Source organism: Lactuca sativa, chromosome 1, assembly GCF_002870075.4.
Source record: "Lactuca sativa cultivar Salinas chromosome 1, Lsat_Salinas_v11, whole genome shotgun sequence".
Taxonomy (NCBI): domain Eukaryota; kingdom Viridiplantae; phylum Streptophyta; class Magnoliopsida; order Asterales; family Asteraceae; genus Lactuca; species Lactuca sativa.
In genome coordinates, this window is record NC_056623.2 from 138,698,797 (window position 1) to 138,719,346 (window position 20,550).

The following is a 20,550-nucleotide window of genomic DNA, read 5'->3' on the forward strand; positions in this document are numbered from 1 at the left end:
CCTTCGGTCGTCCAAGTTAGACTTCGAGAACTTTCCCTTATTATCAGGTCTTGAGGATCCTTCCGACTCCCTCTTCTCACCAACTTCAACTTTCTCCAGACCCTTTTCCCTTATTTGGGTCTCAACATTCTTGGCTGCCCAGATGGCGGCTTTCAAAGTGGTTGCTTGTTTGACCATTGGACCAAAGTCTGCTGGTAATCCATGGGCAAACTTATTGACCTTGGAGAGTTCAGTTGGAACTAGATAAGGAACAAGCTTCATTTTCTCCGTAAAACTTGCAGCATACTCGATGACACTCATCTTTCCCTTCTTTAGATTCTGAAACTCATTGTTGATTTCCAGAAGATCCTGTTCAGAGCAGTACTGCATTTTTAGCTGCACCAGAAAATCCTCCCATGACATCTTGTTCGCTTCTCCTTTGGGCATCGAATCAGCTAGTAGCTTCCACCAGCTTAGTACTCCAGATTTCAACAGAGGAACCGCGAGAGCGGTCTTTTTCCTGTTGCTACACTCACAACTCTCAAACATCGTCTCCATCTCGGAGATCCAGTTTATGACTTCCACCGGCGTCGGGCTTCCAGATAGACTCGGTGGTTTGGACGCCATGAAATCCTTGTATTTGCATCCACGTCCATCATTTCCTCCATCCTGGTGGTTTTGCTTAACCATTGGTGGGTTGGCTTGACCAACAGTCCCACTGTAGTTTCCCTCCTCAGTCTGCCCCTCGTTCAACTCGGGCCGTTCGATCTGAATGGTCGCTTCCTCTCGATTTTGCTGGAGCAAACGCCTAGTTTCCTCCATTTGACGATCCAACATCGCTTGGATCATCGCTTGCACTCCGGCCATTGTGACTGGCTCAGCAGTGGCTTCCATCACCGGTATTTGCTCAATCACTGGGGGTTGGTTTCTGTTCCCATTTGCATTTACGTTTCCACTACGGGTTCTTACCATCTTGATCTATACACCTAATGAGGTGAATCTAGACCTTTACTTAGGATTGACGTTTAAATCATCCTTATCACTCCGAAACGTTTACATGCTAGTTCTAATATCGTAGTCGTACGTTTAGAATCCTAAACACATAAGGTTTCCAGATCCGGTCGGCAACAGACCATAGATCCGATCAAACTATAGCATAACAAATCATTTAGCACATAAAAGCAATTTAGGCATCATTCCTAAAATAAGCTAGTGCTCACACCTCACAATCATCGCTTAGCATTCTAAGTTTAACTCTAGAAATAAATCCATATTCCTAGTTCGCTTAAACTAATGCTCTGATACCAACTGTGACATCCCCAAAATCACGGCCAGAAAAGACCGATTTTGTTTATGCTTTATAAAAATCAGAGTACTTCATTTTATAAAAATGTTGCGGAATTCGTTCCCAGAAAAACACGATAAATACGTTATTAAAACATTTTCGAAGAAACGTATTTATTTCATTTTAAAATGTTTGGGATGTCATCGTTAATACCGAAACATAAGCATAAACAGAACTTACAATGATTTACACTAGTGATCTACATCTCTTTTAAATCTCTCAGTGTAATGTCACTTCACTTCGTCACCTGTGATATACATAAACTGAGTGGGTCAGGTTGGGAAACCTGGTGAGTACATAGGGTTTTCAACCCACAATAATATAATTATTATGTTCAATCAAACGATCAACCCAATTACCCATCCCCATTATCTTCTTTACTCTTTAAGGATTTAACCTAAGAGTCATCTATCCTGCATTCGTTTATTCTGAAGTCCCTTACTTCCAGGGTTATAGGACTGGCACTAAATCCATAGCTGCCAATGTTCGTTCATAAAGCACTAATTCCATAGCTGCTATAGTCTATTCATCGGGTACTAAATCCATAGCTACCAGTCTTTATCTAATAGGTACTAAGTCCATAGCTACCAATGTTCAACAGGTACTAAGTCCATAGCTACCAATTCCTACAGGTACTAAATCCTTAGCTACCAGCGTCTAACTAATAGGTACTAAGTCCATAGCTACCAATTCCCAACAGGTACTAAATCCATAGCTACCAACGTCTAAAAGGTACTAAGTCCATAGCTACCGGTGTTTGTCCCATAGGCACTAAGTCTATAGCTGCCAATGTATACTCACGTCATCTTCTATCTCTCATCATTCATCTACCCATCTCATACCCAACATTTTTGTATATATAAAATACACATACAGTTTAAGTCCTTTAAAACATGTATAAAACGTTCAACCAACATAGACAACAAGTATTCAGATAATGTGCACACATAGCACGTAGTTTATATAAAATACTTCATATCTATGTGTAAGATGAAAGGGACTATGCACTCACCTGAAAGGTGGTGAGTCGGCACTCGGACAGCACTTCGTTACTCTTAAAACAATTATCCCTTGACGAAACCTAGTATCATTACCACTAGAGTTTAGTCTAACGCTTGACGAGACTAATTTAATAGTCTAGCTATTATTACTATTATATAAGCGTTTAAATAACACTCAATATAACTCATAATAATAGCCTAAATAATTATTTTAAGGTCCTAACAATGTTACTATAATTAAATAAAATCTATATTAAATATACTATAGGCGTAGCTCACTTACAGCGGATTTTTATTAAAAACCAGGCTTCGCTGGAGCAGCGTTTCCGGGCCGAAATCTTTTCTTCTCGGAGCCGTCGGGCGCTCCGGGGCTTTCTTCTCGTGATACGGAGGTTCCGTAGACTTGGGAGGGGTTTAGGGAGGCTAGAGAGAAGTTAGAGAGAGAAAGAAAGCCTTATGGTGTGAAGAAAATATGAGGAGTTCACCCTTGTATTTATAGGAAGTGTATAGCAAAGTAGTCTCCAAGCTTCGTCCGTAACTTTTGCATACGAGCTCCGTTTTTGTCTGTCTTTTTACTGTTGAGTTCCTATTAATGAGATCTTCAACTTTCATTTAGACCTCGTTGGCTAATTCTCATTCTATCTCGGATTTACAAAACTATATCAAATTCGCCGCGCTCGAAAAGTAGGGACTAAGCTTCGTCCATAACTTTCACATACGAGCTCTATTATCGACGTTCTTTATATCCACACGTTGGTATTTACGTGTACTATAACATTCATTTAGATCCCGTCGGCTAAAAATCGACCGATCTAAAATTCAGATTTCGGGCTGTGCACTGCTATGCTAAATCTTAGAAAAATCATAACTTCCTCATACGAAGTCAGATTTGGGCGTTCTTTTTATCGATTTTCTTAGTTTAACATATTCTACAACTTTCGTTTAGACCGCTAAGGCTAAATCTCGCTCTATCGTAAATTCACTATTTACGCTTCCCGGTATCGTGCCGGTTCCGTCGCGAAACTTCAACGGGTCATAACTTATTCGTTATAACTTGGTTTTCGGCGTTCTTTATATGTACGAAAACCTTGTAACATACTATACAACTTGGTTAAGATTATTTATTCTAAATAATCTTTTGTCGAAAAGTCGTTTTCGACCCCTATTGCCTCTAAATTGACTAGCCCGGATTTGCAGGCGTTACAGTAAGTATGCTTGTTTATTTCTATAAGTGTGAACAATTGTTAGACTTGGTATGCATCACGTAGGCGTAAGTGTTGAAATCCCTAGGAAAACCTGATGTTTTCCTAATACTTTAAATTACGCGTTTTATATAATGATATGCCGTTGCGACGTGTGTATTCGATAATTCCAGGTGACAAAGGATTAATTATGGGTGGTGAGTTGTTATAATCACGCATTAATGAAAATGACTAGCTTACAACTATACAAACGATCCCTTAGGCGTCGTCCGTACTGTTCACCTAATCCAACCACCCTGACTTCCCATAGCCCCACAACCTAGGAAGAAAAGAGGGTGCGAAGCCCCCGTTAATTCCATGAGTCATTCAAGGCTATCATGAATGCGAAAGGCCCTTGGCCCGACTCGCATTTCACTTCTCGACTTTACTAGCAGTACCAATGGACTCTTGGTGCCCAACAACACAAAAGCTATTGAAAGTCCTTTTACACGGTATTAGGTCGTATAAGACCCAACAACATGTAAGTGCGTTTCCTTCGGGCCCAAAGATCATGTCATTGGGCTAGCTAGGCCCAACAAGCACGATTTGAAACTTTCGGGCCCAAAGATGGTGTATCGACATCTGGTGAATTCCCACGTGTGTATTGACTTCCCGTAAATTTCCGCGTGTGTATTGAAGTATCATCGTGTATTGATTTTTGATTCGCTATTGATTCGAGACCGAATCAATTCGTTTGGTAACGATTTTGATGTTGAAGGTGTATTACGTTTCGCCGGTAGTCATGGTACTCATATTTTATCTTAAAGGATTTATAGTTTTAAACATTAGAATTTTTCATTTTGAAGCCCCTTCTTGGATAAATTTACACTTTTAACCCTTTATATAAAAGAATTTCCATTTTAGTCCTTAAACCATTTTTCTTGACACTTTAGTATCAAAACTTGTTGAAAAGGTATTTTTCAGCTCAAATTTACTTGAAAAACAGTTTTAGTCCCTCAAAATGAAGTTTTCTCGGTTGAAACCTCTATTTTCGCAATTTTTATAATTTTGACCCAAAATGGAAAATTTTTGCATCATTGGGCCCTTTTAAATTTGAAGAGCATTTTTAACCCTTGAAATGGACTTGGTACACTAGTAGTCCTCTGTTTTAAAGAAAAGTGCAGTTTCAGCCCCTTCAAATTAAAAATCTCGCAATTTGGGCTTTATTGGGCCAAAAATTCATTTTTGGCCCATTATGTTTAAAAATTCACATTTCAACCCTTCAAAAGAGTAAATTTTCAGAAAATACATTTTTGAAACTGTTTTGACTCATCTCAACCTTCAGAATTTGTATTTTGTCGTTTTGGGCCCTTTAGTTTTATATTTTTAGCATTTTGAGCCCAAAAATGGGTTTTAAGCCCAAAGATGTTCATATTCACCAACTTGGTTATTTTTCTAGAATTGATTTGTGTGAAATAATATAATTTATACTTATTTCATTCAACATGTTGTAGATCTCGGTTTCTATGCTCTTTTTGAGTAGTACCAACACCACAATCACATAAGAACATATATATAAGCATAGAAATCACACAAAGCATACATATACTCATAGATCTACACATTTGCTTGTATTCTCCCCCCAAAAAACTCATAAAAACCAAAAAATAGGGGGTATGAAGCTCACCTTGAGTTGGATTTCGGTTTTGGAGAAGATTGGAAGAAGTTTGATGTTGTTTTCAGCTCTAACAAGTCTTCCCTTGTTGATTTCGAACTTAGGGAGTTTCTAAGAGAGTGATCATGATTTTTGCATGGACTAGAAAGAGATTTTTGATAAAACAAAGAATCTAGATCATAGATCCAAGCATAATCTTACCTTAGATGAAGAATTTGTGGAAATATCTTCTTGAAAAACCTTAAAAAATTCGAGATCTTGATGAAGAGTGGAGGGAGTTTCCTTGAGAGATTTGTGGGAGAATTGTGTGTGTGTGTGTGTGTTTTGAATCGGCCGAGAGTAAGAGAGAGGGAAAGAGAGAGATCTTGAAGTGACGTGTGCATGGAAACATGGGATAAGATGCATGGAAGACCATAATGTAAAAATGAGGTGGCCATGAGAAGTCAACTCTCCCTTTTTACTTGGGCTTGGGCCGAGAATTTGAGAGGAAGAGAAAAGAATTTGGGCCTTGTATGCTTATGCCTTTTTCATGGTTATGTCAAGTGATGTTTGGTCCAAATAATCTTAAATATGATTATTATGACCTATTAGGGCTACATTAGGTTAATTATGGCCCAAAATGGTTCATATACTTAATTTATTTCATTCTAGGCCCAATATGGCCCAAAATGTTGAAATAAATGGAAGTGGGTCCAATTAGAGCCCATTCAAGAGTTCTAAACCCAAGATAGCCAAATTTGGAAGCTTATTGGTCCATTGGGCCCAATAAAGAAGTCCTAGTCAAAAATGGACCTAAACAAGAACTTCTAGGGTTTCCAATTGCTTGTTGACTATTTGTAATGCTTGTATGGTGTATTTGATTGAAATTTGTTGTCATAGAGTAAGCATCATACATGCTCTTATGTTTTTGGGTTCATAATTTGACTTAAGTGTTGTAGTTACAAGGCACAAAAATTCCTGATTGTGACATTATCCCCCCGTTAGAGGGAATTTCGTCCCGAAATTCTTTTGAAAGCTAGATTTGAGAATGCTAGAATAGGTGAGGGTACTTTTGCTTCATTTGATCTGCGCTTTCCCACGTGAATTCTGGCCCACGCTTTGCGTTCCACCATACTTTCACGATCGGGATGCGACTTTGCTTAATACGTTTCACCTCCCTGTCCATAATTTCGACCGGTTCTTTAACGAATAGGAGATTCTTGTTGATTTCAATCTCGTCAAGGGAATAACGAGTGTTTCGTCCGATAGACACTTCTTTAGATTAGAGACATGGAACACGGGGTGTACACTGTTTAGCTCCGCGGGTAGTTGCAATTTGTACGCAGTAGACCTATTCGGGCGACGATCTCGAAAGGTCCAATGTATAGTGGGTTCAGTTTTCCCCGTTTTCCGAAACGAATGACTCCTTTCCAAGGTGAGACCTTTAACAGTACTGAATCCCCGACCGGAAACTCTAAGGGCTTTTACCGTTTATCGGCGTAGCTCTTTTGTCGGTCGCGCGATGCCTGTAATCGAGCTCTGATTTGAACTATCTTTTCCGTGGTTTCATGAATGATCTCCGTTCCCGTTAGCGCCTTGTCCGATGTGAGTGCTTTTGCTAGCTGGGTGTCGCCCACCTCAGCCCAACATAACGGTGATATACACTTACGCCCGTATAGTGCTTCGAAAGGAACGACCTTGATGCTCGAATGGTAACTGTTGTTATACGAGAATTCGACTAAAGGTAAGTGGGTATCCCAAGACTTCCCAAAGTCTATCACACATGCGCAAAGCATGTCTTCGAGCGTTTGAATGGTTCGTTCGCTTTGACCGTCCGTTTGTGGGTGGTAAGCGGTGCTCATGTCGTGATGGGTTGCGAGTGCTTTCTAAAGTGATTGCCAATAACGTGAAGTGAATCTACTGTCTCTATCTGAGATAATACACACTGGTACTCCGTGGAGTCTCACGATTTCTCGAATGTATAAACGTGTCAGTCTCTCCATCTTGTAGGATTCTTTTATTGGCTGGAAATGGGCAGATTTCGTCAGTCGGTCGACTATTACCCATATGGTGTCTAGTCCATCCGGCGTCTTGGGTAGCTTGGTCACAAAATCCATAGAAATCCCTTCCCATTTCCACTCAGGGATCACCGGTTGCTGTAATAATCCTGAGGGCTTCTGGTACTCCACCTTTACCTTGGCACAAGTAAGGCACTTACCAACATAGGTGGCAATTTCTGCCTTCATGTTAGGCCACCAATAGTGTTGTTTAATATCCAAATACATCTTGTCTGAGCCGGGATGTTGGGTCAAAATATGGTTTATACTTTACTTTTCTAGGCAATTGCTTTTCTGTAATATTTATGAATTTTTAAGGCCTAGTTTACGGCTGAGTTTACGCCCGTAAACACCTTACGGACGTAAACTCATTTACGGCCCATATGTTTCCGGCCCATATCCAACATGTATAAATAGAGGTGTTAGGGTGAGGAGTATGGATTGATGAACCCTAAGGAGTTTACGGCCAGAGAGGAGAGAAACGGGAGCTTTATGTGTGTGCGAATCTCTTGTATCCGGATCTTCATTCTCAGCAAAGGCTTGCATCAGCGCACTTCATAAAAATTTGGAACGGTTTTGCGTCTGGCAAGGATCGAACACGGGTCATCAATCTGTCCTCCTTCGCAGCTTACCAGTTGAACTAACCTGAAACTTGTTTTATTAGTCCGAAATTTAATTCTTAAACACTCCTTTTCGCATCCAAACTTTCGCATTCTTGTCATTTTCAGCCCAAAATTGACTTTTCTTTAATTTTAAATTCCTTTTTTCAAACCAAAAATTATATTTTATAAATTTTGACTTTTATTTTTAACTTTTGACCTTAGATTTTGACTTTGACTTCCAAGTTTGACCTTTGACTTTAAGCTTTGACTTTCTCATTTGACTTTTAAATTTTCAAATTTAGCTTTTCCGTTTGACTTTTGAGTTTAATTTTTTTTAAAATTTTTACTTTTAAGGTTGATTAAAAAAAAAGGCATTTTAAGTTTGACTTTTAAATTATAGCTTCTAGTTTTTTTTAATCGATTTTAAGGTCCACGAGGGAGTTTGAAAACATGAAAGAGAGTCGTCAGGATATCTTAAGACAAAATTTCAACATGTTCGATTATATCCCTGGAGAAACCCTGGAAGCTCAATTGCAGCGATTTACTACACGTACTATTGAGATGAATATAGCCGGGATCTTCTTGACTAACTCCGAGATAAACAAAAAGCTGCTAAATTCACTTCCAAGATCGTGGGATATGAATGTAGCTGTCATCAAGAAGACAAAAGATCTCAATCGTCTTAGTATTGCTGAAGTAATTGAAGAGCTTGACGCTTTAAAGAGTTCTGTAAACCTTCCAGTCAATGAAGTGTCATGTTCTCATTCATGTGAAGTTTCATGTTCTTAATCATGTGAAGATACGATTAAATTTCTTCGGGATCAAATTGATTTATTTAAAAGAGAAGTTGAGGACCTGAGATATGAAGGATATCAACTCAGGAAAGGACAGAAACCCCTGAAGGCTGAATTAGAAGCTAAAACCAAAGACTTTAGGAAACTTCAGGAAGAGTATAGCAACAAGTGTGAAAATTCTGATTATGTTAAGAGACAACTTGTTGCTGTAACTGAAGAACTTGACGCTTTAAAAATCAAGTGTGGAAAAACTGATGTCAGTTTCAAAAATTATATTGCGTCAAGTCAGACAGTCAAGTCCTTATATGAAACCCAGTTAAAATTCATAGAAAATCAAAGCAAGGGTATAGGGTATGATAGTGTACCTCCTCCTTATAATCATAACTACACATCCATCCCTATGACATAGGACGAAACTGACAGGGAGCCACATCTTCAATATGGAAAACGAGTTGGATTTGTGTCAGGAGGAGTTATTAATATTGAAGATTCTAATGTTGCTACTTCTTGTGCAGGCAAAGTAAAAGAGGATGAGAACAACAAGAGTTCTTCTGAACAAACAAACGACCCCTTGAACTCTGAATATGTTGCTTCTAATCAACCTCCCGTTGGTAAATACAGGCCACCATTTCAAGTTAAACAGAGTGCCTGTTGCAACTGTGTGTGTGGGAAAAGTAAGAGACAAGGCAAGGATACGCCACCAGGGGCAGGAAGAGATAACTTCACAGTGAAGAAAAAGACTTGCTTTCATTGTGGAACACCTGGTCACATTGCCCGAAATTGTCCACATCGCGCGTATGTTCCCTACTACGCACAAGGCTGGCAGAACGCGTCAAGAGGGAGACACTCCAAAAGATATCCCTCGAGATCACGATCAGACATTGACGACTGGAATGCCAAGAAGGCCAAGAATTCAACTCCCAAGGCCAATCATCCAACCCACAAGGCAAAGAATTTAAATGCCAAGGGAAAGAAGGAAATGTCGACCATCCAATCCAAGAGATGCCCCAACAAAACCAAGACCGGCTAGGTCAAAGTCATCTTGGCAATTAGCTTCAAGTTCCAAATCAAGTATCGAGGCGCCCATCGGATCGAAAAAGAAATGGGTTAAACCCGAATATAGATGGGTACCAAAGGATATGTCATGGGAGAGAGTACACTGCATTGATGACAAAGGTCGACCCAGTTTCAAAATGGACTGGGTTCCAAAGACCAACTAATCCTGCTCTGTGTCGGAGCAGCTATGGAGGCATATCATCAGACTTCGGTTTGTTGGTAGTGGCTGTTCCTGGCACTTGATAGGGGACATCTCTCAACTGTACGACACTCAGACCTTTGTTTGAGAATATGTGTCCTATTGTGGGAAAGGAAGAAAAGAAGGGATCACATGGGGTTAGTGATTAATGATATGAAGAATTTTTGGATCTGTTCTGAGATTACGTGTGCTGTTCTCAGACCTTCTGGATGCAAATTTAATCGGTGGCTTACGGTTTGCGTTTTCTTCTCTATACTCCTGAGTTTGTCTTAAGTTGATTCGCTTTAAAGACTAATTTTTGTTTTAGGATAGTTTAAATTCGTGCATTTACTTTCGTTTCTTTCCTATGCACAAATTTAGGAGGAGAAATAAAAACAAAACAAAAATTTAAAAATTAAAAAAAAAACATTAGAAAATTAAAAAAAATTATTAAAAAATTGTTGGTTATGAAATGTGCTTGCAGGAGTTGTTTCGTGAAGTGATATGATAATGTGATAACAGGCAACCTGAGTCCGCGTAACGTACCCGAAGTTGAAGGGTCTATGCTCTGACTTGATGCGTCAGTAGGCACGAAAGATTCTAAATGGACATGACTACGCAGAGTTGAACTTAGGAAATTTATAGACTTGACAAATCTTGACCTAGTTAGATATGTTCAGCCTGACAATACGACGCTCGAATAGGTTGAGCAGGGAGATATATGTGGGAATCTACTCGTCACATTAATTGAACCCGTACTTGGAACCGTGGTTTAACTATTCCTCGATGTGCGGATTCTGTCCTTAATTCCGGTTGGATGGGGCGACTGGTAAATTCCGATAAATTAGGTCTGTAGAATATCATTTTCTTTCTTTCCGTCTGTTAGTCATATGTTGTCTCCTTTGCGTGACGTCCAATCCGACCTGGTACACAACATATGCGACTCTATTTCTCTGCAGGATATATTTATATATATGTGTGTGTGTGAAATATATGTGTGAAATACTTCTCATCTGTTAGCCATATGCTATCTCCTTTGCGCGACTTCTAATCCGACCTGGTACACAGCATATGCAACCTTCTTCTTCTCAACCCCTCTGAAGTAGTTAGCAATAGAATTCTGTATTTCTTCTCTCTCTGAATGGTTGTCTGCTCACCCGGTCTAAGGAGTACTCTGGAAGTTCTTGATGGCTGGGGCATATCAGGAAGCGGGAAACACGTTCTAGTACACTTAAAATTGAACACATAAAGATTGTCTATAGATCTCGCTGCTTAAGTTCACCTTGTCTTGTAACAAATAGTATGTCCCTGGTCGTCGTTAGATGAATGGTCCTTAAGATATAATATCTAAGGAATTAGGATCAGATAAAATTTTTAGGTACTTCAGTTCACCTTGTCTTGTAACAAATAGTATGTCCTAAATCTGTCACAAATTTTTCGTGTTTAAGTGGACCACAATACCGACGATCGACCAGACAAATATGTGAATATGGAAGGTACCAACAAGTGGATAAAGGCTGTCTAAAAACTTTGATCCCAAATCACTCTTAAAGTTAGATATTATTTTTATTTTTGTTAAATTTGTCATAGTTTCTTCTAATTTAAATATTAGGGGAGAATTTAAAATTAAAAATAATGGAAAAAAAAAATTCAAAAATCAAAGAAAAATCAAAAAAATTAAAAATCCAAAAATAGTGTTATTTTTGTTCTATTTCTTTTTCAGAAAAACCAAAAATCCAAAAAATATTTTTGTTTCTATTTTAATTTGTGTGCTAAGTTTTCTTTTAGTTTTGTTTTTGTCTTGAATAGTGATTTCAGGTATAGATAAGACTCATGGAGTTTTCTTTTAGTGATTTCAGGTCATACAGCTTCTTCGCCAATCTCTTAGCACTGTCGAAAGTTTCGGGATTTGTAGCTATCACGTTTCCTTGGATCGGAGAGGTTAGTCCCCAGATGAATCGCTCGATCTTCTTTCCTTCCGAGGTGATCATGCCTGGGAATAACAGAGATAGTTCACTAAATCTTGATATGTAGGCATCGATATCTGAATTCCGCACAGTGAGGTTCCACAACTCTTGCTCCATTTTCTGAATCTCGCCTCGTGGGCAGTATTCAGCCATCAACATTTCTTTCATTTCTGCCCACGGCATGGAGTTGGCTACAGGGAGTGTCATGGCTTCCACGTGTCCGTTCCACTAAGAGAGCGCTTGATCAACAAAAGTGCATGCTGCAAACTTCACCTTCATTTCCTTAGGACAGTCGCATATTTCGAATACCGATTCCAACTTCTTGATCCATCGCTTCAGAGTGATCACCCCTCCAGTTCCGTTAAAGGTTCGTGGTTTGGCGTTTGTGAAGTTCTTGTAGGTACATGTTTTGGTGGGTCCTTGATTCATTCCGTTGTTCGAACTCCCGACCCCTTGCCCGTTGACTCATCCATTGTTCCCTTGATGAATTTGTGCCATCGCTGCGGTGACCATAGCAGATACCGCTGCCTGGAATGCGGCTGAGTCAACTTCGGGTGGGGTTGGTCCAGGGTTTCCACGAGTAGGTCGCTGAGGCATCTTTCTGTCATGAAACGGAAAGATGTTGAGTGTATGTGGTTTCCGTGAGGTTGTGATCCTACTGACTAGGTGTATGGTACGAACTTAAGTACTTCTACCATTTAGCATACAATCATAGATTCGCAACACATAGCAATTTGAAATGTCGTAACAAAACACGTAAAAGTTTACTAATATTATCTGCATTTGATACATGAAAATTTTGCTCGTGAGAGCATACATGAGTGACACTAGTTCGATAGCATAACGGCTCTATGAGTAGTGTAGTCACTTAAACATAGAGTCGAGGTACATAGCATAGTTCCTAATGACCTAGTAAGATAAGTCTATCTCTAGTCGCGATGAGTTGTGCCCGGGGGTGGTGCCGAGGATGTGGATGCTCCCTGAAGACGAGCCACCTGTCGTTCTGCGTCCTGGAGTCAAGACTCCCACCTCACCTCCCTCATGTGGAACTCTCAAAGAACGTCACGTGTCTCCTGTTCTGCACGCTTGACCCTAGTCCACAACTGGCGTACCTGGACGGCAGTGCTCTGAGCAAGGTCGCCAGTGTTCCGTAACTGTTTCACCATGACTGGAAGGCCTCGATATGCCGGTCCTCCGTCCCGCAGGTCAAAGAACTCGCGTGACATGCCGTACGGGGGTCGCTGTCCCTGCTGTCTGCTCCATCTCCAGAGATCAATACCCAAAGGAGGTGTAGGACCAGTGGGGCCCACCTGGTAAGCAGGCACCCTGATCGGGTAAGGGGGGTTGATGACCTCGGACTTTGCGTCCGAATCACCCCCTTCACTGCCATCGAGTTCCTTCTCGAAGTTCCCTTCATCTTCTTCCTCCTCCTGTTCCTCTTCTGGTTCGGCAGGCTCGCCCTCGACTCCTGCCTCCGGTTCCGCGTCAGATTCCTCTTCGGGGTCTTCCTCAGGCTCGTCGTCTAACCATCCGTTATTTCTCTGGTTAGGGAAGTAAGGATCTCCGGGGTGATGAAAACCAACCATGCTGACTGCGAGAGTGTGTAAATATGCTAACATTATTCCTAGGATGCTACAACTATTGTATAGACTATGTAGGCATTCTCCTCTTTTTGGTGATAAAGGGGTTTGTTTTTAGGTTCTCTAGCTATCGCGATCTCATCAGAACATGTGTTAGTTATACCTTGGAGGGAATGTAGTTGATCAGGCTACATCAACTCCTTGATACCACTAAAAACAATCCTGAATTTACCGGGATACTAGCGTTATTTTGTTTGGTTCGGCGTTATGTTCTTATTCCTAATGAAAGAAAGGGTGTTTTATTGTTGTGTTTTACATGTTTTGTTCAGAGTTGTGTTAGTCCCTCTTTTGGTTTATAGATTCATATCAATGTGTGGCTAGATATGCTAGTTCACTATAAACAGAGCTCTGATACCAACCTGTCACACCCCCGAACCAGACGGCGGAAACGTCCGAGGGCTGTTGTGACTCAATTGAATACCATCACAATGAATATACATGAAACATAACATCATTCATCACCATGCATTGAAATATTACAACTGGTATTGTTTACATTTAGTACATTGTTTCAAAATATTACATTCCCAACAAGTAGATTGTTCGATACTAGTTAAACAAACAACAAGACATCACTGAGTACATTTTTCCTTCGATTTACCTGTTACCTGAGAATACAAGTATTTTGGAAAACGTCAACATATGAAATGTTGGTGAGTTCATAAGTAATGTTTGAAACATAATGATTTGTATTATTTTGAAAAAAAAACCACCAGAAAATCCGATATTTTCTAAAAAGATTATTGTAAGTAAGAAAAAGTGTGAAGATCCGTAAGTATGCTTGTTTATTTCTATAAGTGTGAAAAATTGTTAGACTTGGTATGCATCACGTAGGCGTAAGTGTTGAAATCCCTAGGAAAACCCAATGTTTTCCTAATAGTTTAAATTACGCGTTTTATATAATGATATGCCGTTGCGACGTGTGCATTCGATAATTCCAGGTGACAATGGATTAATTATGGGTGGTGAGTTGTTATAATCACGCATTAATGAAAATGACTAGCTTACAACTATACAAACGATCCCTTAGGCGTCGTCCGTACTATTCACCTAATCCAACCACCCAGACTTCCCATAGCCCCACAACCTAGGAAGAAAAGAGGGTGCGAAGCCCCCGTTAATTCCATGAGTCGTTCAAGGCTATCGTGAATGCGAAAGGCCCTTGGCCCGACTCGCATTTGACTTCTCGACTTTACTAGCAGTACCAATGGACCCTTGGTGCCCAACAACACAAAAGCTATTGAAAGTCCTTTTACACGGTATTAGGTCGTATAAGACCCAACAACATGTAAGCGCATTTCCTTCGGGCCCAAAGATCATGTCATTGGGCTAGCTAGGCCCAACAAGCACGATTTGAAACTTTCGGGCCCAAAGATGGTGTATCGACATCTAGTGAATTCCCATGTGTGTATTGACTTCCCGTAAATTTCCGCGTGTGTATTGAAGTATCATCGTGTATTGATTTTTGATTCGCTATTGATTCGAGACCGAATCAATTCGTTGGGTAACGATTTTGATGTTGAAGGTGTATTACATTTCGCCGGTAGTCGTGGTACTCGTATTATATCTTAAAGGATTTATAGTTTTAAACATTAGAATTTTTCTTTTTGAAGCCCCTTCTTGGATAAATTTACACTTTAAACCCTTTATATAAAAGAATTTCCATTTTAGTCCTTAAACCATTTTTCTTGACACTTTAGTATCAAAACTTGTTGAAAAGGTATTTTTCAGCTCAAATTTACTTGAAAAACAGTTTTAGTCCCTCAAAATGAAGTTTTCTCGGTTGAAACTTGTATTTTCGCCATTTTTACAATTTTGACCCAAAATGGAAAATTTTTGCATCTTCGGTTGAAACTAGTAGTCCCCTGTTTTAAAGAAAAGTGCAGTTTCAGCCCCTCCAAATTAAAAATCTCGCAATTTGGGGTTTATTAGGCCAAAAAGTTCATTTTTGGCCCATTATGTTTAAAAATTCACATTTCAACCCTTCAAAAGAGTAAATTTTCAGAAAATACATTTTATAAACTGTTTTGACTCATATCAACCTTCAGAATTTGTATTTTGTCATTTTGGGCCCTTTAGTTTTATATTTTTAGCATTTTGAGCCCATAAATGGGTTTTAAGCCCAAAGATGTTCATATTCACCAACTTGGTTATTTTTCTAGAATTGATTTGTGTGAAATAATATAAGTTATACTTATTTCATTCAACATGTTGTAGATCTCGGTTTCTATGCTCTTTTTGAGTAGTACCAACACCACAATCACATAAGAACATATATATAAGCATAGAAATCACACAAAGCATACATATACTCATAGATCTACACATTTGCTTGTATTCTCCCCCCAAAAAACTCATAAAAACCAAAAAATAGGGGGTATGAAGCTCACCTTGAGTTGGATTTCGGTTTTGGAGAAGATTGGAAGAAGTTTGATGTTGTTTTCAGCTCTAACAAGTCTTCCCTTGTTGATTTCGAACTTAGGGAGTTTCTAAGAGAGTGATCATGATTTTTGCATGGACTAGAAAGAGATTTTTGATAAAACAAAGAATCTAGATCATAGATCCAAGCATAATCTTACCTTAGATGAAGAATTTGTGGAAATATCTTCTTGAAAAACCTTAAAAAATTCGAGATCTTGATGAAGAGTGGAGGGAGTTTCCTTGAGAGATTTGTGGGAGAATTGTGTGTGTGTGTGTGTGTGTTTTGAATCGGCCGAGAGTAAGAGAGAGGGAAAGAGAGAGATCTTGAAGTGACGTGTGCATGGAAACATGGGATAAGATGCATGGAAGACCATAATGTAAAAATGAGGTGGCCATGAGAAGTCAACTCTCCCTTTTTACTTGGGCTTGGGCCGAGAATTTGAGAGGAAGAGAAAAGAATTTGGGCCTTGTATGCTTATGCCTTTTTCATGGTTATGTCAAGTGATGTTTGGTCCAAATAATCTTAAATATGATTATTATGACCTATTAGGGCTACATTAGGTTAATTATGGCCCAAAATGGTTCATATACTTAATTTATTTCATTCTAGGCCCAATATGGCCCAAAATGTTGAAATAAATGGAAGTGGGTCCAATTAGAGCCCATTCAAGAGTTCTAAACCCAAGATAGCCAAATTTGGAAGCTTATTGGTCCATTGGGCCCAATAAAGAAGTCCTAGTCAAAAATGGACCTAAACAAGAACTTCTAGGGTTTCCAATTGCTTGTTGACTATTTGTAATGCTTGTATGGTGTATTTGATTGAAATTTGTTGTCATAGAGTAAGCATCATACATGCTCTTATGTTTTTGGATTCATAATTTGACTTAAGTGTTGTAGTTACAAGGCACAAAAATTCCTGATTGTGATAACCTATCACTTTTGACAATGCCAAGGAAAAGGCACAGTCACTTATTGACCACGGAAACCGTCAAAACTCTGTGGTTACTGCCCCAGAACAACCTAGGGAGAACAACAACAAATGCAAGAAGAAGGGTTGGAATAAAAGGAAGGGAAAATCTCCTCTAGAACCTTCAAAGAAGCAACAAATAGTGGCAGTACATGCTACTACTGTGCCTGCTACCATACCTACTACTGCACCTGTTGTTGCCCCTAACTACTCAGCACCAACTAAGCCCTATGTCGGTAGCCTCCCTAAATGAAACAAGTGCAATTTTCACCACACCTGAAATTGCCCTGAAATGCAGTGTCGTAACTGCAACAGGAAAGGGCATACTGCCCGATTCTGTAGAACACCACCTCAACCCCTTAACCAAGTACCTACCGCTGGTGTAAGTCGAGCATGCTACCAATGCAATGATGTGGGGCATTTCAAGAAAGATTGTCCAAAAGCTGGAAATGCCGGTGGGGTTGGGATAATTCTAGCACTAGGTCACGAAGAAGTGGTAGCACACCCTGCTGTGGTCACGGGTACGTTCCTTCTCAATAATACTTATGCATGCATTCTTTTTTATTATGGTGCCGAGAGGAGCTTCGTGAGCCATAACTTTAAACATCTACTAAATGAGAACTCCCAACCACTAAATAAAACCTTCATCGTAGAAATGGCTAACGGGAAATCCGAATCCATGAATGATATATATATATATATATATATAGGATGTACCCTTACCTTAAATGACTTGTCTTTCCCAATAGACCTTATGCCGGTCTCTATCAAAAGTTTTGACATCATAATAGGTATGGATTAGTTGTGCCCCAACCATGTCGACATCCTATGCTATGAAAGAGCTATTCGTTTGAACTTACCAATTAACGAAACTCTTATTATCTATGGCGACAAACCCAGAACGAACCTTCAGATCATTTCATACATCAAGGCACAGAAATACCTTCGCAAGTAATATTGTACATTCCTAGCTCATGTGGTAGACAAAAAGCAAGAAGTGAAAGATATCACAAGCATTCTTGAGGTCTGCAACTTTCCCGATGTATTTCCCGATGATCTTCCAGGGGTGCCTCCCAAGCGACAAGTCGAATTCCGAATCGACTTAATCCCTGGAGCTACCCCTGTAGCCAAATCCCCCTATCGTCTTGCACCTTCTGAAATGCAGGAATTATCCAGCCAACTTAACGAACTCCTAAGTAAAGGTTTCATAAGACCAAGCTTCTCACCTTGGGGAGCACCGGTTTTGTTTGTAAAGAAGAAGGATGGATCATTCCGCATGTGTATAGACTACCGCGAGCTGAATAAACTTACAATCGAGAATCGATACCCTCTGCCTCGCATTGACGATCTATTCGACCAAATTCAAGGGGCGAACTACTTCTCGAAGATAGACTTAAGATCCGGGTATCACCAGTTACGAATTTTGCAGGAAGACGTTCCCAAAACCACGTTCATAACTCGTTATAGTCATTACGAGTTTATAGTGATGCCATTCAGATTGACGAATGCACCTGGAGTGTTCATGGACCTAATGAACAGAGTGTGTCGTCCATTCTTGGACAAATTCGTTATAGTCTTCATTGACGATATCCTTATCTACTCAAAGAGCAAAGAAGAACATGGCCAACATCTTCGTCAAATATTACAAACTCTTAGATCGGAGAAGCTCTATGCGAAGTTTTCAAAGTGTGAATTTTGGATCAGGAAGGTAGAATTCCTAGGTCACGTGGTCAGTTCAGAAGGAATACACGTTGACCCTTCCAAAATAAAGGCAATTGAAAACTGGTGAGCACCTAAAACACCTACAAAAATCCGTCAATTCTTAGGTCTTGCTGGCTATTATCGCAGATTCATTCAAAATTTCTCTCGAATAGCTAAGCCTCTTGCTACTCTAACCCAAAAGGGTGTAACTTTTAGCTGGGGAGAAAAGCAAGAAATAGCGTTTCAAATGCTGAAGCGAGCCTTGTGTAGTGCACCGATCCTGTCTCTCCCTGAAGGGACAGAGGATTTCGTAGTGTACTGTGATGCTTCTAATCAAGGGCTTGGATGTGTTCGTATGCAAAGAGGAAAGGTTATATCCTATGCCTCAAGACAACTAAAGACACATGAAGTCAATATACAACACATGACCTTGAACTAGGAGTAGTGGTGTTTGCTCTGAAGATCTGGAGACATTACTTATATGGCACGAAATGCACAATATTCACGGACCATAAAAGTCTCCAACACATCTTCAATCAGAAAGAGCTGAATATGAGACAACGACGATAGGTGGAGCTACTGAACGATTACGAATGTGAAATTCTTTATCACCCTGGTAAAGTAAATGTAGTAGCTCACGCCCTTAGTAGAAAAGAATACTCGGGACGCCGGGTAAAGTCGTTGACCATGACAATCCATTCGCATCTGTCCACGCAGATCAAGGAAGCTCAAATTGAAGCCTTGAAACCTGAAAACATAACAGGAGAAACTCTGAGAGGAATGGATAAGAACTTCAAAGTCAGGGATGATGGAGTCTATTATTTCATGAACCAGATCTGGACACCAAAGTTCGGTGGTTACCTAGATGTGGTTATGAATGAAGCACACAAAACCCGATACTCCATTCACCCAGGATCAGACAAGATGTATCTAGACCATAAGAAGCTATATTGGTGGCCTAACATGAAGGCCGAAATCGCTACCTTTGTGAGCAAGTGTCTTACTTGTGCCAAAATTAAGGTAGAGTACCAGAAACCTTCAGGCTTATTACAACAACCTGAAATCCCAGAATGGAAGTGGGAGCGGGTTACAATGGATTTCATAACCAAGTTACCCAAGACTTCAAGTGGTTATGATACTATTTGGGTAATCATCGATAGATTAAACAAATCTCACACACTAAAGAATAGAGACTAGCTAGCGATTTGAGTTTCTCTGGATGTGAAGGTGACAAGGGAGGATGAGGAGGAAAGTTAATACCTTTAAATAGGCTGCAAACCCTAGAAATTAAGGTTATCACTTTCCAACACCTACTCGTCGAGTCGGGTCCTCCAAGTCGTCAAGTAGGGTCTAAATTCCAAGCGGCTGATTTGGTCACTGCTCGACGAATTGGTCTATCCACTCGTCGAGTCGCCTTTGAAATATGACTCTTAGGTCTTTAAACTGATATCGGGAAATTAGGATGTTACAATATATATATATATATATATATATATATATATATATATATATATATATATATATATATATATATATATATATGGCTAGGTTCAAATGTGAATTGACATGTGTTGTTTGGACGTACAAACAATGCTATTCTATGAGAATAACTAAGAGAATACGTTGTTTGGTAATATGAATACGTTCAACCGATATGTATATATATATATATATATACACACACACACACATACAGACACACACATATATGTGTTAGTATCTAGTCTTATGATTTTATGATTTCTTTTTTGCAGAATAGGAAGAAAGGTGTTACTGATATTGTTGATGTAGAGTTGCATATACCTGGAAAACGAATTGTAAAAGAGGGTCGCACTATAAGGAAATTGTAAACATCTCAACAAGTAAAATTCCCGTATGTGAAGGTAATTATTATTTTAATTTATATGAAATATTATAATATCAGAACATTGACCACATAATAATTGCATATATAATAAGGTTTGGTCGAAACCCAGGTACCCTCCAGTCGACACAATCTTCACCCAA